The sequence below is a fragment of the Panthera tigris genome, chromosome A2 (assembly GCF_018350195.1).
Source record: "Panthera tigris isolate Pti1 chromosome A2, P.tigris_Pti1_mat1.1, whole genome shotgun sequence".
Taxonomy (NCBI): Eukaryota; Metazoa; Chordata; class Mammalia; order Carnivora; family Felidae; genus Panthera; species Panthera tigris.
The window spans coordinates 56,090,411-56,115,561 of NC_056661.1; the positions used below are offsets into that span (position 1 = coordinate 56,090,411).

The 25,151-nt window shown below is 50.5% G+C and overlaps 1 protein-coding gene across 6 annotated transcripts in view; it reads left to right on the forward strand.

Annotated features, from left to right (window-relative positions):
* The window catches only part of LOC122236738 (MAP/microtubule affinity-regulating kinase 3-like), a 136,315-nt gene that overhangs the window by 21,884 nt on the left and 89,280 nt on the right, over nt 1–25,151 (forward strand). For 3 of the 6 annotated variants that reach the window (XR_006214983.1, XR_006214984.1, XR_006214985.1), the window contains exons 1-2: nt 22,200–22,347; nt 24,014–24,195. The exons of 1 other annotated variant lie outside the window; for it this stretch is intronic. The gene's annotated coding sequence lies outside the window, so the exon portion shown is untranslated. Of the gene's footprint in view, nt 1–22,182; nt 22,348–24,013; nt 24,196–25,151 lie in introns of those variants that run through there. 2 more of the 6 variants (XR_006214982.1, XR_006214981.1) reach the window with 2 other exon arrangements.

Below are 25,151 nucleotides of genomic sequence, written 5' to 3' on the forward strand. Positions count from 1 at the left end.
GACCACACTCCCCGAAAAGCCCCTGAAATGAGAGTAAAGGAGGAAAAGAGAAAAGTAGAAGCTTGCAGGATGATTGCCAGCTTCTATCTTGGGGGACTTGAGAGAAAGGAAGCAGACTTCCTCGAAGGAAGGATCCTCGAGGATCCTCGAGGTTGGGATCATGTGAAGCTAAGGTTCTCTTTTGTCCCCCACCAAAATGTCATCCTCAGGGCAGCTGAGCTCCCACAGGGAGGCCACTCTGCCTGTTTCAAGGACTTGTCAATGGGCTGTAGGCAGTAAGGGGATTTATTTTCCACTGGCCTTACTTTCCACACATCACCATGGCAAGCCCATAAACCCCTTTCCTTTCTTCTTGGGTAGCCAGGACTGTCTGGGGTTATCAAACATATTCCAACCAGGGGGGGCGGGAGGGGTGCAGTACCGGCCTGTATTTTGCCCTCAGCCTACCTTATGCTCCCTCATCACAGGGCACACCATCATGGTAAGGCCCTCCCGTTTTGCCGACTCCCACAGCCACAGTCCTTCCCCAAACCAGGAGGTACAACAGGTCAGTGGCAGGACAAAAGACTGCCGGCGAGCCCGCTATACCTGCCGAACTCTTCAAAGAGAAACCGAGGCCCGAAGGGCACCAGGAGACAGAGCACAAGGAAAAAATGCCAGACAGTCTCCCAGCCAGCCTAGAGTCCAGGATCCCCAAAGGGAGCCCAGCCCCCTAGCGGAGCCCTGGAGCCTTCTCCTCCAGCTCCAGTTCAGCCCCGCCCCACCCCCGCCCTCCCCCCCCCCCCCCGCCGCCACTGGAGCTCGGGCACATCATCCGGCAGCAACACCCCCAGCACTAAGCTGAGCCCCAGAGGGAACCGACGGGACCCAGCCTCTGTCATGGGGAACAAGGTCCACCGCCAGTAGTGAATACTGGGAGCCATGGACAATGACCCCAGGATCCCAATTTGGCAACACGAGCCAAAAGGGACCGGTATGAAGGTTATTCAGATTCTTAGTAACAGCGTTTTGCTATGTGACACCTAGAAAAGGGAATAAAATCATACCCCTTTGACCTTAATAAATATCATCAAATAACACCATTTGAAACCTACACTGAAGGAAGACAGGAAGCTGCACCGAAGGAAGCAGCTGAGCCACAGTCCATGTCTTTATTTTGTTCTTTCACTTTACCTGGGTTTTATTGTATTTGATTATTCTTTTTATCTGTTTATATTGGTTTAATCCATGCCCATTGTAGTTTACAAAGTGAAAAGACAAATACCTTTGTATACAATATACAGACACAGCGTCGCACAGTGGGGCCCAGGGGTGGGGCAGAGGAGACCACTTTCCCTGGGAACAGAAGTTCTAATGCCAGGAATGGATCTAGGTAGAAGGCTGGGCAGCCAGCCATGCCAGCCCCTGCTTAGGTCAATTCCCATTTCCTGGGTCTCCCCTCTCCCCCCAACTCCTAAAAAAGAGCCCCAGAGATAACACCAAGGACGGGATCCTGTCCCATTGGGCGAGTGCCCACGTCAAGAGAAGAAATATACACCCCTGAACACATAGCACATGGGAAGGGATACCGTTTCAAAAAACTTAAATGAATATTTACTTAGAGAGGGACAGTGCGAGTAGGGGAGGGACAGAGGGAGAATCCCAAGTCTACTCTGTGCTATCAGCTCGGAGCCCGACGCGGGGCTCCAGCTCACAAAACTGTGAGATGGCGACCTGAGCAAGACCAAGAGTGGGACGCTTGAGCCACTGAGGCCCACCCAGGAGCCCCGTCCCTGCTTTTTAAGTGCAGGGAACGATGTTGAGCTCCAGGAAGCCCGGGGACATGGCACAGGAGATTGGCCAGGGCGACGGGTGGGACCAGATCCAGAACAGCTTCACAGGCTGGAGGAGTGTCGGTGGGAGAGTGACCTGCTGGATGTGGAGTTGTAGGAAGCACAAGGTGGAGGGCCACACCATCATGGTGAGGCCCTTCCTTTTTGCTGACTCCATGAGCCACAGCCCTTCCCCGATCCAAGTTCCAGCCATCTGGGGCAGGGCGGGGGGGGGGGGTCTTCTGGGAGGCGCCAGGACAAATACCGAGCGGGGAATGCAACTATGTTCTAGTATTTGCGACCCTCAAATGAGACAACCTTTGGAGGAAATTGATGAGCGTCCACCCAAGCAAGAGAGCAGAGTTCAAAGCCGTTATGAAGGACCGATGGGAAAATATAGGGCAGGAGGAAGGACTCAGTCCTTATGTGGAGCCAGGCCATGACACCGAGGACCCCCTGGCTGCCTCAGGTAATGACAGAGCAGAAGGCAAAATGTCCAGGCAGTCTCCCACCAGCCTAGAGCCCAGCCCTCTCCTGGAGCCTCATTCCAGCCTTCTGCAGCTCCAGCATATTCTCAAAGCGGAGCCTTTTGACTTCTGTAGGAACCAGCATCATGAGAACCATTAGCCCGGCCAGGTGTGACCCATTCACCACAGACTCAGACACGCACGGCAAACGCTGGGAGCCAGGGAGCACGTCCCTAGAGCCAGAAAACCGCTGTGTAGAAACTGCATACAGATTGAAAAAAAAGATTTTTCAAAACAATAAAATAAAAACCCAAGTGAGAGAGCCACGGCTCCATGCCTCCATTTTATTTTGTTTTGTTTTGTTTCATTTTCGAAGTTTAAAGCAACTTCAATAAATACTTGTTTTGAAAGAGAGGGACAGTGCGAGTGCTGGAGGGGCAGAGAGAGAACCCAAGCAGCCTCTGTGCTATCAGCTCAGAGCCCGATGTGGGGCTCCAACTCACAAAACTGTGAGATCACGACCTGAGCAAAACCACGCATGGGATGCCGAGGGACTGAGGCCCACCCAGGTTCCCCGTCCCTACGTTTTAAGTGCAGCGAAAGATGCTGAGCTCCAGGAAGCCCCGGGACAGGTGCAGGACACTGGCCAGGAATCGGACCCAAACCCACGCGGGTGTGTGTGATGCAACGTGGGTGCACCGTGTGGACAAGGTGGCCTGGGCAAGCAGATACGGTCCCGTGGACAACGGGAATGTGCACACCCCTCAGAGTTCTCTGCAGTGGATTCCCATCAAGAGGGTATCTCGTGTCCGCGGCCTACAAGAGGAGAGGCCACTCTAGCTGCCTAGGACAGGGTCTGTCCTTCTGTCCCCAGCTGGGTGAAGCTTTAGAGACTGGGCTGCTTTTCCTGAGGCATCTCTCTCCTCCCCTGCTCTTGTGTTTTTTGTGTGGGGAGGAGGGAGGCCGTTATTCCAAATCTCATAATGAAGTTGATGCCGCAGAAAGGTGTATCACAGATACTCTGTTTGCATCCTCGCCGCACAGAATTGGGGCCGCGCATGTCCCGGTCGGAGGAGTGTGGAGTGATGCAGTCCTAGGGAATTCAGCAGAACAACTAAATGGAAAAATCACCCAAGGGACTTGTCGTGGGAGTATTGCAGGGCAGAAATGCAGACCTTGGAGGCGCCTGGGTGGCTCAGTCGGTGAGTGGCCGACTTCGGCTCAGGTCACGATCTTGCAGTTCCTGGGTCCGAGTTCCTCATCGGGCCCTGCGCTGACGGCTTGGAGCCCGGAGCCTGCTTCAGATCCTGTGTCTCCCTCTCTCTCTGCCCCTCCCCAGCTCTCACTCTGTCTCTGTCTCTCTCAAAAATAAAGAAATGTTATAACAAATTTTTTTTTTTACAGAAATGTAGAGATTGTGAGGCGCCTGGGTGGCTCAGTTGTTTAAGTGTCCCAATTTAGCTCAGGTCGTGACCTTGCAGTTTGTGGGTTCGAGCCCCGCGTCAGGCTCTGTGCTGACAGCTCGGACCCTGGAGCCTGCTTCGGATTCTGTCTCTCCCCCTCTCTCTGTCCCTCCCATGCTCATGCTCTGTCTCTCTCTGTCTCTCAAAAATAAATAAACATTAAAAAAATTAAAAAAAAAAAAAAGAAAGCAATGTAGAGATTGTATCCTACCTTCCTACACTAACATTGCCCCACATTTTCAGAAGGGCCAAGGGGAACATTTAGGTCCTGTGGCCTATGTTGCTTATGACCAAGAGTTCACAACAGGGTAACAAAGTCCTGAGAACCAGCCTGTGTGGGAGTGGAAATGGCGTGGGGGTGGGCCCCCAAAGTAGCTTAGGGGTCCCAAACGTTGCAGCTGAGTCTCCACTGTAATGTAGGAGTCTAGCTTTTCCATGTCCCGCATGGGGAGGGATCCCCCCCCCCCCACCACAGGAACCTGGAGGGTTTTCACACCAAAGGAAGCTGTGCACATACAGAACAGAGGTGGGGGAGGCAGGCAGGGGTGGGCGTTTGGAGCAGCACCCCATATTTCCAGGACCACGCCCACTAGTGCATTTTGCTCTGCATCCCCAGACTTGAATGTCCCCTAGCTCAGGGCCTGGGAAGCAGTCTGCTGGGAGCATGGGATGCTCCACCAATGAGACTTTCTCCTGTGAGCTCAGGGCCCCTGGCTGCCTCTGGTCTCCTTAGTCCAAGCGGGTTTTCGGGGACAGTCTTCATGTTCTAAAGAGTGGGGACCAACGTGACAACTTCCGCGACTCAAGACACCTTTGGCTGCAGGTGCACAGTGGGCTCTGGGTGGGGAGCTTCAGAGACAGTCATCGCGTCCCTCAGCGATTTGACACCCCTGGTGGGTTCTCACCTGCTTCCTGAATTATGAAATTACTTCATGCAGCTTGTGTGATGAACAGTCTCTCGTAAAACATGAACTCAAGGTAGAGAGTGGTCAGTGCCGAGAGAGGACATTAAAGGGGATGTGGCAGACGTGTCCATGTGGCTCCCGGTGGCATTATCCACTACTCGGAGTAACCAGACACCGGACTTTGAACTGCGCGTGTGGCCGCCCAAGACCCTAGGGTTCCCGGCATCCTCTGCGGCAGGGCCAGTTGAGTGACCAGACTCTCCCCCCTGGATGGGACGGGAAGCGATTTGTCCTTCTGGGGTGTCTCCTAGCAGAGAACCAGGCCCTTTCTGCTTCTCTCCCTGTCCTGCTGCTGGGAACGCAAACTCCCACCCTGGCCCCAGGGCGGCTCCTCTGGGATGACAGGGCTTTGGGGAGAGGAGCTTCCTGGGGCAGCCCTGCCAGGCCAGCCCTGGACCGTCTGCCTGTAGACCGAGCCGGAGAGAGATGCAAACTCATGCGGGGCACCTCCGTGACAGCAGCTGAACCTTGTCGTAACCAGGACAGCAGTCTTGGGGCAGACTTTTCCGTGTGCTTCCTTTGGGCCAGGCTGCTCCCAGAACCACAGCCCTCCGAAATTCTCAGCCCTTCCTTCTGTGGGGTGAACAGCCAAGCTCGGCTCTAGCCCTCCCCTCTTCAGGGGCTTCCCTGGAAATACAAGAGGCTCCACGCTCCCAACGTAAGGAGTCCACCTCGTATCTTCAGGGACTTCATCCTCTTCCCTCCCACACCGTGCATTCCCACCCTCCGCCAGAGAGGTAGCTGGCTTTGAAATAGGCTGTGCTGACTCTCGCCCCGCTAATAGCTGCGAATTCTAATTAAATAACTCTGGGAACAGGCCGTCTCGCGCACGGTGTAACTTGATTATTGCTCGAAAGATGAGTTTGGAGCTGACAAGTTCCCTGCGAAGCTGACAAGCTTAAAAGCTGAATTTGACAAACCGACCAAACAGCAAGCACGGTAGGAAGGTGGAGCCCGGGACTTGGGGACGACTGGGCCTGAGCTCTCAGTCTGGGGAGACAGATACCAAGGACTTCGCAGGTGCCTGGTCTGCTCGGGGTCATTTCCTATACGCCCTCCGCTCTTACGGAACCTGCATCTTATGGGGGGGAAGGACTTCTAATAACATTAACTTTGCTGAAGATGTCATGACAACGTATACAGTCCATTTGTTTGTTACTCTTAATTGTCTGCAAAGGGTCTGGTAGTGCCGCTTTAAAATAAAGTGTGTCTAGAGAAAATCTGAGGTTTAGTAAGGCCTACAGATCAGGAGACGATGCCTTTGAGAAGAGTTTGTTACTCACGGTTCCCAGGAGGAAGGGGCACGCCACACTGTGCAGGGCCACGTGAAGAAACCCCAGGAGGAGGGACAATTGTGACAGGCGCCTTACTTGTGGTTTCTGCAGGAGGGAACAAGCAAGGCAGGTGACACGCTTAGGATTGGCTAGTGTGGATAATTTCAGGACCCTGGGGCCTGGGTGGGGGCTGTCCCGAATGATCTGGTACCTGGCCCGGGGGTGATTACGCCAGGTAGACAGTGGCCCGGAGTCGGAGAGTCTGACAGCCTGAAAGGAGGTGGGGGGGTGTGGGCTCTGCGTTGGTCGTTTCTATTTGGCGAGTGGGCCCCTAGAAGGAGGATTCTTCCTGGGGGCGGGAGGGGGTGGTGACAAGCCAGAGAGGTCAAGTCAAAGTGACTCAGCACGCGACCTGTCAGGCAGACAGACGCACGCACACCGGCCTCATCTTACGTGTCACCTTCTCGGAGGAACCATCCCTGCCTACCCAACCCCCAGTCACAGCGTCCCCCACCCCTAGTCTCCCTTGCCATTACTAACTTCATCCCTTTGGGGCATTCAGGGCTCCACCCCTGCTCAAGCACCCAGGCACGGCTCCCCCATCCGGAGGAAGAGTCCTCATGCACAAGGGCACCAGGTCCTGTGCAATCTCTTCTCCCATGATTGTTCCCCCACGCCCCAGCCGTGGCTGGCCCCCAGCCTCTTCCAGCCCCACCCTGGCACTTCTGAGCCTCCTGACTCCTGCCTTTCCTCTGCCACGCATGCCCCTTCTAACACAGTGTGCTCACTGTCTACCCTCCACAGTGTCTTTGCCTCAGGAGCAGGGCACAGAGGTATCTGGGGGTTGTTTGTTTGTTTGTTTGTTTGTTTGTTTTGTCTCATTCATTGCTGTGTCTACGCCTAGGTCGGTGCCAGGCACACGTAGGGGGTCAATAAAGGGTGAATAAACAGCCCTCAGCACACCCAGGACATTCTGGTTTGTGGTCTACAACATTCACTCACCTGGGGCACCTTCACTGAGGCCCTCGCATGCTGGGCTGGTTCCAGACACCAGGGCACAGCGGTGGCTCAAGCCAGCAGGGTCTCCATTCTCATGTAGCCAACGGTCTAGTGGGAGAGACGAAAAAAAAAGAAGTGACGTGTACGCGAAGTCAGGTGGCGGTGTATAGAGTGGAGAAAAATAAAATCAGGAAGGATGTTGGACGCAGTTCCTAAAGGTGTTTCGGGAGCAAGTGATGCACTGTGCAGAGTTCCAGGTTGCGAGAAGAGCAAGTGCAAAGGCCCTGAGGCTACAGCGGGATGCCCGTGTCGTAATTATTAGTGTGGAATCTTAGCTTTGTCTCGAGTCTGTATTTTGTGCATTCGGTACTCCTTGGTTTCACCTTTCTAGCTAATTAACCCGAGTCTGCGTTATCAATCTGTTGAACTCAGCCAACCCCCAGGGGGCAGGTACAAGTACACGTGGGGATACTGAGGCCACCCTGGGGGATGTTGCTAGGAATGATGAGCAGTGTCCCGGAGCAGAGGACAGAGCAGGGCTCCCATGCAGCCGGCTCAGGCTAGGTGTGGCAGCGAGAGGGCCATAAGGACAGGTGTGTGGCAGTTATCACACTACAGCCCTCCCACTCAGGGTGCCTCGTGTTTTCACCCGGGCCTGGGCTGGCTGCTCCCTCTTGCTCTCTGTTGGATGGGCACCCATTTGTTCATTCGTTCATTCATTCATTCACTTACTCATTCATCATGTATTCCCATTGCTTCCCTGTGGCCAGATGATGGCTCATCCTGGGAGACCCTCCTCCTCAAAGCGCTTCTTGATTCCCACCGCCTTCCACAGCCCCCTCTGGCCTCACCGAGACCCCTCCGGCACAGGGCTGTGATCACCCTGGTTCCTCTCCAGTCCGTGAGCTCTCTAAGGGCTCTGGGCCAGATGCAGAAACGGGCTGAGAAAAATGTGACGATAGATAGAATACTGAATAGACACAGGCCACCTGTGGGTCAAGCCCACCTCCTCCCTCTCTCTAGGACCAGAAGGGCTCCATCATTAATAGGAGCCGAGGGACCTTCTCTTACTCCCGTGCTCATTTACACCATTAAGAGTCTGGATTTTTTTTTCCAATTTTAATTTATTTTAAACTTTGAGGACATGTCAGAATGGTACCTCTCGGTAATGAGAAACTAATTATCACTTCAAGGGCGGGAATCCATCTGTTGTGTCTGAGCCAAGACAGGACAGTGTGGAAGCTCAGGACGCTGAGGAGATGGCTAGGGGGCCGGGCCTCAGGGCAGGAGACAGATGGAGATGTGGAGACAGGGCTGCCAGGACGTGGGTGGAGCCGGGAGGAGGGGGGAATCTGGGGGCTTCCACACATGGGGGCGAGTGCACCCAGCGTCACCTTCTGTCCCACTCCGCTGCTCCTGCCTTAGCATGCGAGCCCTGTCGCCCCCATTGCATCCCACCCCTGGGCCTTTGCACAAGCTGGGTCCTCAGCACCTAGCAAAGCCCCTCCCCCTTCAGGACTCTGCTCTTCCGACCCTGCCTGCCCACCCCCCACCCTGACACACTCACCCCATCTATACTCAAATCACCTGATTGTAACTGCCTGATGACCAGTCTCCTGGGGACATGGTCTGCTTTTTGAGGGGCAGCTTTATAGACTAGCAGACTGAGGTTCTAACCCCTATTAGTGTGCATGACCTTGGGCAAGCCCCTTGTCTCCCTGCAAGTGGGCCTGGCCACAGCCACCTCACAGGATGCTGTGCTATACATGAGCACATGTGCCATACATGAGCTATACATGCCAGAACTGGAGCGCTGGGCCGGGCGTCTGCTGCTGTGTGCCCTCAGTGTTGACCTTGGGACCACAGACACCCGCTGGCTGGGGTCTGCAAATGCCTGATGGAGGGCCGTATGAGGGACTGTTAGGGTGGATCTTGGGAAGTCAGAAGCCGTGGCATACCTTGGGGACACTTCCCAGAGCCCTTGTTCCCAACTCCTGGCCCACCTCCTCCCCTTCTCAGCTGCTTCTGCAGGGCCGGCCTTGAGGGCTACCTTCTCAGCCCATTGAGACCCCTGGCCAGGGACTGGGGCAGGCTGACATGGCTGTGGTTCATGCCCAGATGAGGAAGTGAAGCTCCATGAGGCAGCAGGGAGGACAGCAGACTCAGATGACTCCAGGGACCGAGTCTGGAGAGGCAGGGGGAGCTTAGGGAGCAGTGGGGACTGTGGAGGGGGACAAGCTCTGTCCACAGGATGGCTCCAGCTCAGCCCCAGAAGAGAGCGGTCCGGAGGGAATGTCCCCCAAGCATCTGGATCTTCTTTTTCTGTTTATATTTATTTTTTTGACTTTATATGCAAGTTAGTTAGCATATAGTGCAACAATATAGATTCCTTAATGCCCCTTACACATTTAGCCCATCCCCCCTCCCACAACCCCTCCAGTAACCCTCTGTTTGTTCTCCAGGTGTGAGAGTCTCTTATGTTTTGTCTCTCTCCCTGTATTTATATTATTTTTGCTTCCCTTCCCTCTGTTTTGTATCTGAAAGTCCTCATAGGAGTGAAGTTATAGGAATTTGTCTTTCTCTGACTAACTTCACTTAGCATAATACCCTCTAGTTCCATCCACGTAGTTGCAAATGGCAAGATTTCATTCTTTTTGATTGCTGAGTAATACTCCATTGTATGTATATACCACATCTTTATCCATTCATCCAGAGATGGACATTTGGGCTCTTTCCATACTTTGGCTATTGTCGGCAGTGCTGCTGTAAACATTGGCGTGCATGTGTCCCTTCAGAACAGCATACCTGTATCCCTTGGATAAATATCTAGTAGTGCAATGGCTGGGTCGTAGGGTAGTTCTATTTTTAATTTTTTGAGGAAACTCCATACTGTTTTCCAGAGTGGCTGCAGCAACTTGCATTGCCACCAACAATGCAAAAGAGATCCTCTTTCTCCGCATCCTCGCCAACATCTGTTGTTGCCTGAGTTGTTAAGGTTAGCCATTCTGACAGGTATAAGGTGTTCTCTCATTGTGGTTTTGATTTGTATTCCCCTGATGATGAGTGATGTTGAGCATTTTATCATGTTTCGGTTGGCCATCTGGATGTCTTCTTTGGAGAAGCGTCTATTCATGTCTTTTGCCCATTTCTTCACTGGATTGTTTGATTTTTGGGTGTTGAGTTGGATAAGTTCTTTATAGGTTTTGGATACTAACCCTTTATCTGATACGTCATTTGCAAATATCTTCTCCCATTCTGTTGGTTGCCTTTAAGTCTTGCCGATTGTTTCCTTCGCTGTGCAGAATTTTCCTTTTGATGAGGCCCCAGTAGTTCATTTTTGCGTTTTGTTTCCTTGCCTCCGGAGACGTGCTGAGTACGAAGTTGCTGTGGCCAAGATCAAAGAGATTTTTGCCTGCTTGCTCCTGGAGGATTTTGATGGCTTCCTGTCTTATGTTTAGGTCTTTCATCCATTTTGAGTTTAGTTTTGTGTATGGTCCAGGTTCATTTTTCTGCATGTCGCTGTCCAGTTTTCCCAGCACCAATTGCTGAAGGGACCGTCTTTATTCCATTGGGTATTCTTTCCTGCTTTGTCAAAGATTAGTTGGCCATACATTTGTGGCTCCATTTCTGGGTTCTCTATTGTGTTCCATTGATCTGAGGGTCTGTTTTTGTGCCAGTACCATACTGTCTTGATGATTACAGCTTTGTAATAAAGTTTGAAGTCTGGGATTGTGATGCCTCCCGCTTTGGTTTTCTTTTTCAAGATTGCTTTGGCTCTTCGGGGTCTTTTGTGGTTCCATACAAATTTTAAGATTCTTTGTTCTAGCTCTAGGAAGAATGCTGGTGTTATTTTGATAGGGATTGCATTGACTATGTAGATTGCTTTGGATAGCATTGACATTTTAGCAATATTTGTTCTTCCTATCCAGGACCATGGAATATTTTTCCATTTCTTTGTGTCTTCTTCAAATTCTTTCATAAGCTTTCTATAGTTTTCAGTGTATAGATTTTTCACCTCTTTGGTTAGATTTATCCCTAGGTGTTTCATGGTTTTTGGTGCAGTTGTAAATGGGATCGATTCCTTGATTTCTCTTTCTGTTGCTTCATTGTTGGTGTATAGGAATGCAACTGATTTCTGTGCATTCATTTTATATCCTGTGACTTTGCTGAACTCATGGGTCAGTTCTAGCAGTTTTTTGATGGAATCTTTTGGGTTTTCCATATAGAGTATCATGTCATCTGCAAAGAGTGAAAGTTTGACCTCCTCCTGGCTGATTTGGATACCTTTTATTTCTTTGTGTGGTCTGATTGCTGAGACTAAGACTCTCAATACTATGTTGAATAACAATGGTGAGAGTGGACATCCCTGCCGTGTTCCTGACCTTAGGGGGAAAGCTCTCAGTTTTTCCCCATTGAGGATGATATTAGCATTGGGTCTTTCATATATGGCTTTTATGATCTCAAGGGGTGATCCTTCTATCCCTACTCTCTTGATGGTTTTTATCAAGAAAGGATGCTGTCAAATGCTTTCTCTGCATCTATTGAGAGGATCATGTGGTTCTTGTCCTTTCTTTTATTGAGGTGATGAATCCTATCTATTGTTTGCAGATATTGAACCAGCCCTGCATCCCAGGTATAAATCCCACGTGGTCGTGGCGAATAATTTTTTTAATGTATTGTTGGGTCCTGTTGGCTAATACCTTGTTGAGGACTTTTGCATCCATGTTCAGCAGGGAAATTGGTCTATAGTTCTCCTTTTTAGTGGGGTCTCTATCTGGTTTTGGAATCCAGGTAATGCTGGCCTCATAGAAAGGAAGTTTTCCTTCCACTCCTCTATTTTTTTGGAACAGCTTCAAGAGAATAAGTGTTAACTCTTCCTTAAATGTTTGGTAGAATTCCTCTGGAAAGCCATCTGGCCCTGGACTCTTGTTTTGGGGAAGATTTTTGATTACTATTTAGATTTCTTTACTGGTTATGGGTCTGTTCAAATTTTCCATTTCTTCCTGTTTCAGATTTGGTATTTATATGTTTCTGGGAATTTGTCCGTTTCTTCGAGAGTGCCCATTTTATTGGCGTATAATTGTTCATAATAATCTCTTAATTGTTTTTATTTCTGCTGTGTTGGTTGTGATCTCTCCTGTTTCATTCCTGATTTTATTTATTTGGGTCCTTTCCTTTTTCTTTTTGGTCAAACTGGCTAGTGGTTTATCAATTGTGTTAATGCTTTCAAAGAACCAGCTTCTGGTTTCATTGATCTGTTCTACTGGGTTTGGTTTTTTGTTTGTTTGTTTTGTTTTGTTTTTTGGTTTCGATAGCATTGATTTCTGCTCTAATCTTTATTATTTCCTGTCTTCTGGTGTTGGGTTTTCCTTGCTGTCCTTTTTCCAGCTCTTCAAGGTGTAAGGTTAGGTTGTGTATCTGAGACCTTTCCTCCTTCTGTCAGAAGGCCTGGATTGCTATATCCTTCCCTCTTATGACCGCCTTTGCAGTGTCCCAGAGGTTTTGGGCTGTGGTGTTATTTTCATTGGCTTCCATGTACTTTTAAATTTCCTCTTCAACTTCTTGGTTGGCCCAATCATTCTTTAGTAGGATGTTCTTTAGTCTCCAAGTATTTGTTATCTTTCCACATTTTTTTCTTGTGGTTGATTTTGAGTTTCCCAGCATTGTGGTCTGAAACTATCCATGTTATGATCTCGATCTTTTTGTGTTTGTTGAGGATTTATTTGTGTCCCAGTACATGATCTATTCTGGAGCAAATTCTGAGCGCACTGGAGAAGAATGTATATTCCGTTGCTTTAGGATTTAAATTTTTTTTAACGTTTCTTTATTTTTGAGACAGAGAGAGACAGAGCATGAATGGGGGAGGATTAGAGAGAGAGGGAGACACAGAATCTGAAGCAGGCTCCAGGCTCTGAGCTGTCAGCACAGAGCCCGACGTGGGGCTCGAACTCACGGACCACGAGATCATGACCTGAGCCGAAGTCGGACGCATAACTGACTGAGCCACCCAGGCACCCCGTGTTGCTTTAGGATTTAATTTTCTGAATATATCTGTTAAGTCCATCTGGTCCAGTGTGTCATTCAAAGCCATTGTTTACTTCTTGGTTTTCTGTTTAGATGATCTGTCCATTGTTGTAAGTGGGGTGTTGAAGTCCCCTACTATGATGGTATTATTATCAATGAGTTTCTTTCTGTTTGTGATTAATTGACTTATATATTTGGGTCCTCCTACATTTGGAGCATAAATCTTTACAATTGTTAGGTCTTCTTGGTGGATAGACCCTTCATTATGATATAATGCTCTTCTTCATCTCTTGTTACAGTCTTTATTTTAAAGTCTAGATGGTCTGATATAAGTATGGCTACTCTGGCTTTCTTTTGTCAGCCATTAGCATGATAGATGGTACTCCATCCCCTTACTGTCAATCTGAAGATATCTTTAGTTCTAAAGTGGATCTCTTGTAAACAGCATATACATGGATCTTGTCTTCTTATCCATTCTGTTACCCTATGTCTTTTGGTTGGAGCATTTAGTCCATTGACATTTAGAGTGAGTACTGAAAGATATAAATTTATTGCCATTATGTTTCTTGTGGAGTTGGAGTTTCTGGTGGTGTTCTCTTGTCCTTTCTAGTCTTTGTTGCTTTTGGTCTCTCTCTCTCTCTCTCTCTCTTTTTTTTTTTTTCATCCTTTCCCCCCTCAGAGAGTCCCCCTTAAACTTCCTTGCAGGACTGGTTTAGTGGTCACAAACTCCTTTAATTTTTGTTTGTCTAAGAAACTTTTAATCTCTCCTTCTATTTTGAATGACAGCCTTGCTGGATAAAGAATTTTTGGCTGCATATTTTTCCAATTCAGCACATTGAATATATTCTGCCACTCCTTTCTGACCTGCCAAGTTTCTGGTGATAGGTCTGCTGAAAACCTGACCTGTCTTCCCTTGTAGGTTAAGGACTTGTTTCCCTTGCTGCTTTCATGATTCTTTCCTCGCCTGAGTATTTTGTGAATTTGACTATGAGATGCCTTGTTGATGGTCAGTTTTTGTTGAATCTAATGGGAGTCCTCTGTACCTCCTGGATTTTGATGTCTGTGTCTTTCTCCAGATTAGGACACTTTTCTTCTGTGATTTGCTCACTTAAACCTTCTACCCCTTTCTCTCTCTCTTCATCTCCTGAGACCCCTATGATTCTGATGTTGTTCCTTTTTAATGAGTCACTGATTTCTCTAATTCTTAAATCGTGCTCTTTTGCCTTGGTCTCCCTCTATTTTTCTGCTTCATTATTCTCCATAAGTTTGTCCTCTGTATCCCTGAATCACTTCTCTGCCTCATCCATCCTTGCCACCATGGCATCCTTTCAAGATTGCAGCTCAGTATAGCATTTTTTATTTCATCCTGACTAGATTTAACTTCTGTTATCTGTGCAGAAAGGGGTTCTAATCTATTTTCGACTCCAGGTAGTATTCTTATTATCGTGATTCTAAATTCTGATTCAGACATCTTGATTGGGTCTATGTCGGTTAAAGTCCCTGGCTGTCGTTTCTTCCTGCTCTTTCTTTTGGGGTGAATAACTTCGTCTTGTCATTTTCAAGGAAGAAGAGGAATTAATCATATAAAAAATATAAAATTAAAAATTAAACACACACACACAAAAATCAAATAAATGATGCTAGATCCTAGGTGTGTTTTGTTCTGGTTCTTGAAATGAGATTGATAGATTGGAGGGAAAAAAAGGGGGGGGGGGAAGGAAAACATTTGAAAATTTGAAAAAAATGAATATAGAATAAAATGAAATGATGGAAGTAAAATAGAATTTGAAAACTTACAAAAAAGTAAAAAGTATAGTAGAAAGAAAAATTAAAGAAAAATATTTTTAATAAAAATTGAAAAATAAATTTTTCTCTTCCTGTAGTGAAGAAAAAGAAAAGAAACAAAAAAAAGAAAAAGAAAATGGAATAGATGGACCAGCAAACAGCCTGAAATATGGTTGAAATTACATCCTTTTTCCCTAGAAGTCAAACTATGAAGCACTTTATAGTCCATAAACTAAGCAAGCAGAGAGACTTGTGTTGTTCCTGAAGAGCGAGGTTGGCCCAGTTGGGCGGGGCTTAGTGTAACGGCTCCATTCTCCACTAGATGACGCTGCTTAGCTTACTGGGGTGGATTGTTGTGGCGCTTGTAGGTATGTATGCTCATGCGCGGGAGGGGTGAAAATGGCGACTCCCGGCTACCCAGTCTCTAGTATGGGAGCTCTGCTCTCCCCAACCAGCAGTCGCACACCTGTCCTTTGTCTCCAGCTTCCATTCACTGCCTGCTTTTACACTGTCCGTGACCAAGCCATCAGGTTGCCAGGCGGCACCTCCCTCCTGAGTTTTATCTCAGATGCAGCGGTGTTTCCCGACCCTTCACTTCTGAGGGTCTGTGGCTTTGACCCGCTGACACTTTCCGCGGGAGAGTCTCACTGAGCAATGGCCAGGTGCCAACCGCACCCAGGAACGTTCACAGGACCGTGCTGCTGCTGATGCGCAGAGACTGCGACCGGGTGCCAGCCCGCCCCAGAAAAAGTTCACGCAATCATATAGCGGCAGCATTTCAGGGATTATGCAAAATCACGACACAATTCTGGCGCCAGGCTTCACCCTTGACAACCTTGTTCCAGCACCGGCGAATACGGTTGTTCTCCAGGGTCTGCTGGTACCTTTGCCTCTGTGGGGGCCGCATCGCCTCTACCAGATGTCCTCCCAGCAGGGGAACTGCCTCTCCCCTGTGGCTCGAAGACCCTCTGGACTTCACTCTCCTCCTGGGGATTTGCCCTTCCCACCAGAGCACTGCCAGGTATTGAGCTGCGGACTTCCAGGCTCTGCGTTCCACCTGTTTATAGCATCTTAATGGAATTTAAGCCCTCTCCTTTCTCCTTTCTCCCTTTTTAGTTCAGTCACTGTGGCTGTTTCCACTTTTTCACTTTCTCTCCAAATGCTTTTGGTGGGGGAGTGCTTTTCCCGTACCTCACCCCCCCCCCCGCCCGCGTCTCCATCCTCTCTCTACATGCAAAAACAGCTCCCTGCCCTCCGCGGCTTCTCTCTCCCCCCAGTTCGCCTCTCCGTGTCGTGTACCTGCTGAGTTCTGTGGTTCAGGTTGTGCATGTTGTTGTGTTAATACTCAAATCAGTTTTCTAGGTGTGCAGGATGGTTTGGAGTTGATCTGGCTGTATTTCATGGATGCAAGATGCAAAAACAACTTGCACGCTCTCCCTCCATGTTGGCTCCTCCCCAGCTAGATCTTCTCATGTCAGATCACACAGCCACCGCTAAAATCGCCACACCTGGGTTTCCATCTGAACTCTCCCAATGTTGAATGTGAAAATTAATTCTTTCAAAGTCTGGATTTGGCCCCTCAGGCCTAGTTCCTGGCCCTTGGTTAAAGTCGCTTGACTAGAGATGGGCTGAGGGCCAGGAGCCCCGAGACAGGGTCCAGATTCAGGATATGCGCAGCCCCTGTGCCCCCACCTGGTGGCCTCCTTGTGGACATGCAGGGGCACCCCTTCACCACCACCACCACCCCAAAATCAGCCTCCTGGGCAGGGTGCGGTGGCTTGCAGGCCACTAGGTCTCTGCCTCACTGGCAGAGCCGCCTCACTGCCTGGAGCTGGCTTCGGATTCCGTGTCTCCCTCTCTCTCTGGCCCTTCCCTCGCTCACGCTCTGTGTCTCTCTCTCTCTCTCTCTCAAAACTAAATAAAAAACGATAATTAGAAAAATTTTTTTAAAAAGTAGTTGCTGATTTCAGCACCATGGGGACAGGAGGACTTGGCGACTCACCCGGAGACAGAGCCAGGATTCAAACCCAGCCTGGCACCCAGGAGACGTCCCTGTCCTTCCTCCCTTTTATGACTGCCTGGTTGTTGGGCAGGGATGGCTCCCGGGGCTGATAGCTGGTACCTCTCCGAGGGACACTGGCATGTGTCATGATGGCTCCTGGGGAAGTAGAGAGTGTGGGCCTGGGCATCAGGTCTGCATCAGACCCCAGCTCTGCCCCTACCTGCTGTGTGACCTGGAAACTGCCCTGACCTCTCTGTGCCCGGCTTTCCCAACCTGACTCGTAGGGTTGCTGTGTTTGGCACGCAGTCGGCTCTCCATCGAAGGACAGAAGCCAGTGCTTCCAAAGGGACCTTCTCTTACGAGCTGAAAGGTGACACACGTGGGCCATGTGTCACCCAGAGCTGCTCCTTGACAGGCGAGGCTAGCGTGACCCAACAGGTCCTCCTGCCCACACACCCCTCCCACCTGAGGCCTTTCCCTTGTCACTGACAGTGATGAAGAGCAGGTCACAGTGCCCCAGGAAGTCTGAACTGAGTTTGTGTGACCTGGGCGAATCCCTCATCTCCCACGACTGGGTTTCCTGGTGGTTTGAATAAGGGACAGAGCGCCACTCACTCGGGTCTTAGCTGCAAGGCCCCCAGGGGCACGATTTACTAATTGCCCCACTGCTTGGGGGCCGGGAGGTATGGATTCCAGGGCACATGAGCCTCTGCCCGGGGACTTTAGGGGACTCCAGGGGACTCATGCCCAGCCAGCCTCCTAGAACAGGGTTAGCGATCCAAGGCCAAGTGCAACTTGTTGGGAAAACAGCCCTGCCCACTGCTGAAAATGTGACTGTGTCACATGGCAGGTCCCAGGTGCCTGAACCCCCGTCACCCAGAAAGCAGAGCTGGAGAGTGCGGACTCTATGGCTAAGGTTTGTTTTGCACCAGAACAGCAGAGCCGAGGAGTTGTGGCAGACACAAAGGCGGAGTAAAATGCTTTACGGAGAAAGCATTCCGACCCTGCCCTGGAAGACAGGGATCACGACAGCAATGATAGCGTGTCTGGGAGCACACTCAGCCCCAACCAGCTTCCGAGCTAACCCGGTGTTACCTCGCTTAATCCCCCCCACCCCACCCTAAGAGGGAGGGCTTTCAAGAGTCCCAGTCTACAGATAAGAAAACTGAGGCTCATTTTCCTTTTGATGACTAAGAGATGGAGCCAGCTTTGAATGCCAGTGTTCCTATTTCAAAGCCATGTCTTGCCACCTGGTTTGGAGAAGGGGGGGTCCAGGCGGCTGGGACACTCCATCTTTCACACATACAGCCCCCCTCCGGGGCCTGCCATCCCGGAGGCAGCTGGATGAATCCACTTAATCGATTTCCTCCAAACCCACTCAATCCCTGGCGGCAGCTCTCCTGGCGGCCTGACACTTTGCTGGCTGAGGTTTTCTGGGTGAATCCTCAGTGCCCGCCCACCCGCCCTGCTTGGTCAGACAGGCCCCTCCCAGCCTTGTGATTCTAAACCCTCAGCTCAACGTTTTACAGAACTGCATGAAAAGAGGCCTGCTGGCCTGTGTGCGAGGGGGAGTTTATTGGGGTGGCCTCTTAACACTAAAGTCAACGCAGGAAGGGAACAGAATTGATGTGCATGATGGGACTCAACTTGAAGCCCAGAAGCTGTGGCCCCAGAAGAAATCAAAGCTGAAGCTGAGGGCTACAAGAGAGCAGGATTGGGGCTTAACTAGTGGGTTCTCAATGTGCCATTTAATTAAAAAAAAAATCAGCCCCCTGGATGATACCAGCTTGCCCTTTAAGGCCAGAATTGGCTGACCTGGCAACCCAGGCACCTGTCCATCCCAGGATGTGATTTCCTGGAACAGAGGGCCTTCATTAGGGCTGCTGCCCTCTCAGACACGGGCTGGACCGTGAGGGCCTCCCCTGCGGTGCACCTGCCCACCTGGGCACCCCCGGACCGTGTGGTCCCTGCAAGAGCAGGGCATTCTTCACACTCAGCTCAGAGGGCCCCAGGGCACAACGGATGGATGACACGTTTATGGGGTCACATGTGTGCCCCTCACATGGGTGAGCATGGCACAGAGCAGAGCCCTCCTCCCTCCCCTCCCCATGTCCTCTCCCTTCCCATCCTCTGCACCCCCCTGGTGGAGCGCTGGAGTGAGCAGGAGTTCTGAGCCCCCCTTCGGTTTGTTTAGCCAATAAGCAAACTTCCTGAAGTCCTGAAGTCATACATAGCACGGTGGATGGGGAAAGGCAGAGGCTCTGGGGTCACACCCTACCCCACACCTCACAGCAAGCCCCCACTCACTTCCAGCCTCTGCTGTCTTTTCTGGAGAGTGGGACACAGTCAGCCCCACCCTCGAGCTGGGGGCATCCCGTGTACATGACAACACCGGGCACCGAGTCATTTCAGGCCCCCTGGGGCCTCCGGCTGGAAGCCAGGCTGAGGGCAGGTGGGACCGGTGGGGGCCACAGGGTCGCGGATGTGACACAGTAGCTGTCTAAAGGACCAGGCTGAGGGTGTGCGTTCTAATATCCAGAAACAGGTAGCTGCCACTACCAAATGTACGAGTTAAGGTCATGTTTGCTCTCTCTTGTCAATTATAATCATCCGTTTGAATAGAGGCCACCAGAGTTTTATTAGCGACATTATTGGCTGTCGCAGAATGGCTCTACTCCGTTCCTAAAGTGCCCGTACAAAACTGCGATTTCCCCTCTGCTCCCGCACTCACTCTCATGCTCAGCGTCTCCTAGGAGCTCCCCATAGCCTAAGGCCTGCCCCACTCCAGGCCTAAACTGGAAAATGAGGGCCTGCCCACCTTTCCCACCTGTGCTGTGTTCCCACGGTAAGGAACCAGCAGTAATCCCGAGCACCCAAACTGTCCCCACACCTCTGCACCTCTGTGCCATTCCTTCGGCTCTCCATTCCCTGTGCTTTGAGCCCTCGGCTCCCTTATCCACTTGTCCCTTAGAGCTGGATGGTGTCAGATGCTCACATAGTAGCCTTTGTCCAGCCCGCCCTGCCTTCTTCCTGTGGATGCTCCACTTGGAGGAATCAGGGTTGGTCCAAGCCAGTCACGGCAACCACTTTTCCTGCAGCTGGTGACTGGCTGGGGAAGGGGCTCGGGACCCAGTTCTGGCCAATGAGGTATTAGAGGAAGTCTTTGGGGGCTTCTGTGAGAGATTCTCCTTCCTGAGTAGAGGTGGGCAGGGTTCAAGAAGGTGCCCCCTTGCTTCCGACTTGAGTGCTAACTGTGCAGATGTGACGGCCGGAGTGGAGGCAGCCACACGGCAACCGTGAACCAGTGACACCAATATTCTGTTAACGGTAGAACGGAGAGGCAGGCGGCACCTGGGTCACTGATGACATTGTGAGCCACCAGACCACCTCTGGACCTCCCATCTCTCACATCGTCATTAAACATTCAATGTTAGATGCCTTCAGAGTTTAAGCCACTCTTGGTAGGGTTTTCTGTCACTTCAGCCAAACACATCCAACTGATACAGCCTTCTAGTGTCGGTTAAAATTTCTCTGTTCTTAACTAGTTCCCCAGCAGACTTGGATCTCTGCCCCTGTCCCTGTACTCTACACCCATGAGCTACAGTGCTCTGTCTGTCTGGTTGGCCCATTCATGTTTGGTCTGTGAACACCTCTGGGACAAGCCTCTGCCTTTTCCTCTCTGGCCAACCTGAGCCTGCACGCAGTGGGCCTTCGGGTCACCCCAGGGACCTCACCACACCCTCTCCTCCCCCATCATGGCCAGAGCCTCCAGCCATCATGAAGCCTTCCAGTTCACTTTGGCCCAAGCACTGCTTCCGGACCCCGAGGGCTTCGACAGCCTCTTCAGTGTAAAGCGTGAGGTCTTTTCTTTTTTTTTTTTTTAATTTTTTTTTAACGTTTATTTATTTTTCAGACAGAGAGAGACACAGCATGAACGGGGGAGGGGCAGAGAGAGAGGGAAACACAGAATAGGAAGCAGGCTCCAGGCTCTGAGCCATCAGCCCAGAGCCCGACGCGGGGCTCGAACCCGCGGACCGTGAGATCGTGACCTGAGCCGAAGTCGGACGCTTAACCGACTGAGCCACCCAGGCGCCCCGCGTGAGGTCTTTTCTAAATAGAGCTTTCCAGCTGTCAGCTCTTGCCTAGTGTGTCCCTTCAAGTGCTAAGCTGTTGATTTCTTGTCAGCTTGGCCTCTCCTGTGGCAGGCACGGGAGGCCACAGTGCACAGAAAGGAGTGCACGAGTGAGACATGGAAAGTGCAGTGATGGATACATCCCATTCCAAACCGAGTGAGACTCTTGGCATGTTCTGGAAAAGACCTCGGGTGTGCAGGTCGGGTGTCAGGTTCCCCAAGGCTCCAAGGAAAGAGATGTCCCCAGGCATGGTGGAGGGGTGAAGGCTCTTGGCCTCCCTTGTAGCAGCTCCCAATGCCGGCTGTGAATGGGGGACTGCCCTGTGGTCACATGAGCAGGACTCTGCCAAGGAAAGCAAGGGAAAGAGAGGGATTCTAGTCCTCGGGGAACTGGGAAGTTGTGTTAGTGCTGGGGAAAGAAGGTTCCTGCCTGCCTTCAGTGCACATTGCTTTTTTTGAGTCTTGTAACAGGCACATGACAGTTACCAAGTCTCAGGCACCCACAGAATGCCAGGTGTGGGGCCGGGTGCCCTGACACACGGACAGACCGTACCATGAGGCTTCTCAGGCTGCACACAGCAGAATCCGGGTGTGCAATCTGGGCTCCACACTTCCAAGCTATAGCCCTGTCACCTCCTTTCTCTGAGCCTCCGCCACGTCCTCTAAAATGGGGTCATCAGTTGCTACCTTAACAGGGTCGGTCCTATGAGGATTAATTTGGGTAATGTGAGTGGCCCAGCCTATAGCAGGCCGCCAACAGATAGGGTTTGAATCCATTTGGCTCTCCAGGTTAGACTGTGGAGTTTTGCACTGTTATCTCAAAGTCCCCCTTGAACCTAGCCTAAATCCATACTGTCACAATTCCAGGATGCTCCATTTAGACAACTTCAAGGAGCAATTGGAGTTGTTGTTGTTGTTGTTGTTGTTGTTGTTGTTGTTGTTATTGTTGTTGTTTTTTGATAGCCACTGAGTGACAGAAAAACCAAAGAGGCCTAAACAAGCAATCAAACGAGGCAGGAGAGAATGATTTACGTACCTAAGAAGGCTAAGGGCAGACAGTTTTAGGCAAGGCCGTACCTGGGTGCTTGATGACATCAGTAGCAATCATCTTTCCCGACCTCTTGGCCTTGCTTACTTTCCTCTGTGCTGGTGTCATTCTCAGCTGGGCTTTTCTGTTAGGAAAGCAAGATGGCCCCCAACAGTCACCTTCAGCCTCCCAACAGAAAAAGAACCCCTCATTCCCTATGATTCCAGCCCTAAGGTCTGGACCCACTGGGACCTGACTGGCACATACCCAGTGCTGAGCCAATCACTGTGGCCAGGGAGGATGGCCAGATTGAGGTCGTGTGACCACCCTCCCTAAGGAAAAACTCCTGAGCCGTTCAACCTGATTTCCAGGGTGGAAGTGAACCTGAGAGAACAGAGGTTAGTGTCCAGTTGCTGCCCTCCTCTGCGCTTAATATCCTGGGTTGCACCTGCTCTTATCCTCTTCCCGCCACCCCACTGTCTTCGTGGCAGCACTTCTTCCCTTCCCCCACTGCTTTCTTCTGTACCATTTCACCCATACCAAAAAGGAACACGACTTCCTGTTTGAATTCAGGATCCAGGGCCCAAGCCCAGCTTCAAGATTTGTTTTTTTGCGCCCCGGTATAATCATTTATTTAGTCAACCAGTGTCCACTGAGTACCTACTATGTGCTCCCGTGAGTTTTCAGGGTCTAATTATTCTGGGTTTCTGGGGGCAAATCCCAGGAGCCTTCCAAGGAAATGAGTTTTGTCTGAGCAAGCATCTAGAGGCTAGCTTCCAGTCCCTCGGTGCCACCCACTGTGTGGCCCCGAGGGAAGTCTTTCCCCTCTCTGGACTTGTGCTTTCTTATCTGCAAAATGAGGCACTGGGAAAGTTGAAATCCTGGAGCCCTCTCAGCTCTGACATCCTGTGTGGCTGGGTCTTAGAACAAGCCTCTCCAGCTGAGTCAGCCTGTAAGCACCATGGACAGTGACCACAACACTCCCTCTGCTGCCACAGGGAGCATCTTGTTTGCTGTCCCCGTGGGTGCGCTGAACTGAGTCCACAACCATACAGTTCTGTGTCTGAACCTTCCTCTTCTTGGCTATTGAGAACACCCAGGGCAGAGGAGACCCCGCGGCTTTCTGTGCCTGTGTGGACCCCAAGGCTCTAATTTCCTGTAAGGTGGCCTAATGGTGCTGCTACAGAAATTCTCTTTTGAGGTGTTTGTGAATCCCAAGCCCTCCCACCACTGAAAGTCAAGTCTGGAACTCTGAAAAGAAAGCATAGGGAGGGAGGCCACATGGAGGAGACGAGAGGATTCTATAGAGGTTGCTATATGTCCATGGAGCCCATCCTTCCTCTGCCTCCCTGTCCCTCCCTTCTTCTTCTCTCACCCACTCCCCTTTCTCTGTTATAGCCGAAATTGGTCATAGCCCCGTGGAAGAAGAAAGATGCCTGATGTGTCAGTAGGGAGGCGAGGGATCCTTTTGAGGCATGCCCAGTGGGAGGACTTTCTTTTTCTTCCGCTTGGGTCTAGTTTCTCTTCACTCTTTGAACACTTGGAGACATGAATTAATTCCCCTGGTCACTGTGTCACTCATTTGTCAGCTCACTCGGCTGCTCACCACATCCATGTGTTCCCATCTTTATTTAGCTCAGCCTTTTTTTTTTTTCAAGCAAGAAGGGAGATTTCTTAGGAGAACATAGAGAGCCCAAGGACAAGTAGAGAATAGAGTAGCTGGTCCTCCCCAAAGATGGGAGCCAGCAACTGTTTAAGACATGAGAAGCCAAGCCTGCTGTACCTTTTCGCCATTCTGGGGTCACACATTCACTCACCTCTGCTCCTCTTTGTACATCACTAGACCCTTCCATCTTTTAAATCTCTTGGCTTCTCTCCATTTCCACTGCCATGACCCTAGTGTAAAGTACTTTTCTTTTTTTTTTATTGCCTGGGGAAACTGAGGCAGCCTCCTGAATTTTCTCCCGAATCCCACCCTTGCCCATTTCCAGTCTGTGTCTCTCACTACAGCCAGAGGGATTTTTAGAAATGAACAGTTTATTCAACAGATTTCACTGATCCTAGGAAAGACGTCAAAATCATAAGCACGGTGTGGAACTGGATTACCACTCCCCCACATTCGGTGCCCTGTATCGAAGTGCCCTGCTCGGTTGGAGGATTATACAGCACGGCCCATGTTGTCCTCGGGCATGGCAGAGGGGCTGGTGAACAGTGAAAACAGATGTGAGCACACGCGTTAAGAACCAGTGAGTAATTTACCACTTTTCTTTTCCTTTTTCCACGACAATGGCAATATTCCAGATAGAGACAGACTGCTCTGTCAACCTGAGTCCAGAGGGGAGAGGAGACGAAGGAGAGCCACATGTGCATATAGTCTGAGACATAAAGAAACTTTATTGTAGGCCACTGAGATTTAGAGAATTGTGTGTTATGCAGCGTAACCCATCCTAACCTAACCGATACGCATAATCCATGAACTCTTGCCCATCGCCCCATTGCTTTGCTGAGGCACCACTGGCCTTTCGGTCCTTACACAAGTTGCTCCCTCCCTCCTTACAACATTTGTCTGTGACTCTCTCTCTCCTGGGAAAGTTCTTCACTCCCATTGTTGGGCAGTTGACAGTTACTCACCAATGAGGTCTTGGCTTCACTGTGAAATACTCAGGAAAGGATTGCCTGGTCCCTGTTCAGAATACCTAGAATTTACCTTCTTTGTCATTAGAGCTCTTTCACTACACTCTAAGTTTGAGGAAAACAGAGCCCGGGGATTTAGATCATGCTTCTTTGAGGCCCTACTCCACCCCCAACCAATGTGCCCGGGCCCATGCTGAGGGGCTGGAGGTAAGGGGGTACATCAGCCCTGTGCCCTGCTCCCACAACCTGCCCCGTGACGGGGGAGATAGGTGTGCAAGCAGCAGCATTTGAACCCATTATGATCGTTCTAGCAGGAAATTAGTGTAAAGAGGCCAGCGAGAAGGCAAGGAAGAGGGGGAGTCAGAGATGGCTTTGAGGAGGATTTGGAGGTGTCCAGGTGGGGGGAGCCTCCTGGGAGAGTGGGCGATGGGGGGATCTGATGGAGGGATTGTAGGGCAAGAAGTGGTGTCCAGAGTTTCCAGGACTTGAAAGAGGATGAACCCAGGAGAAGTTGGAACCAGAAGTAAATATCTGGCATCTGTGTGTATTCCTGGGAACACAAGTGAGC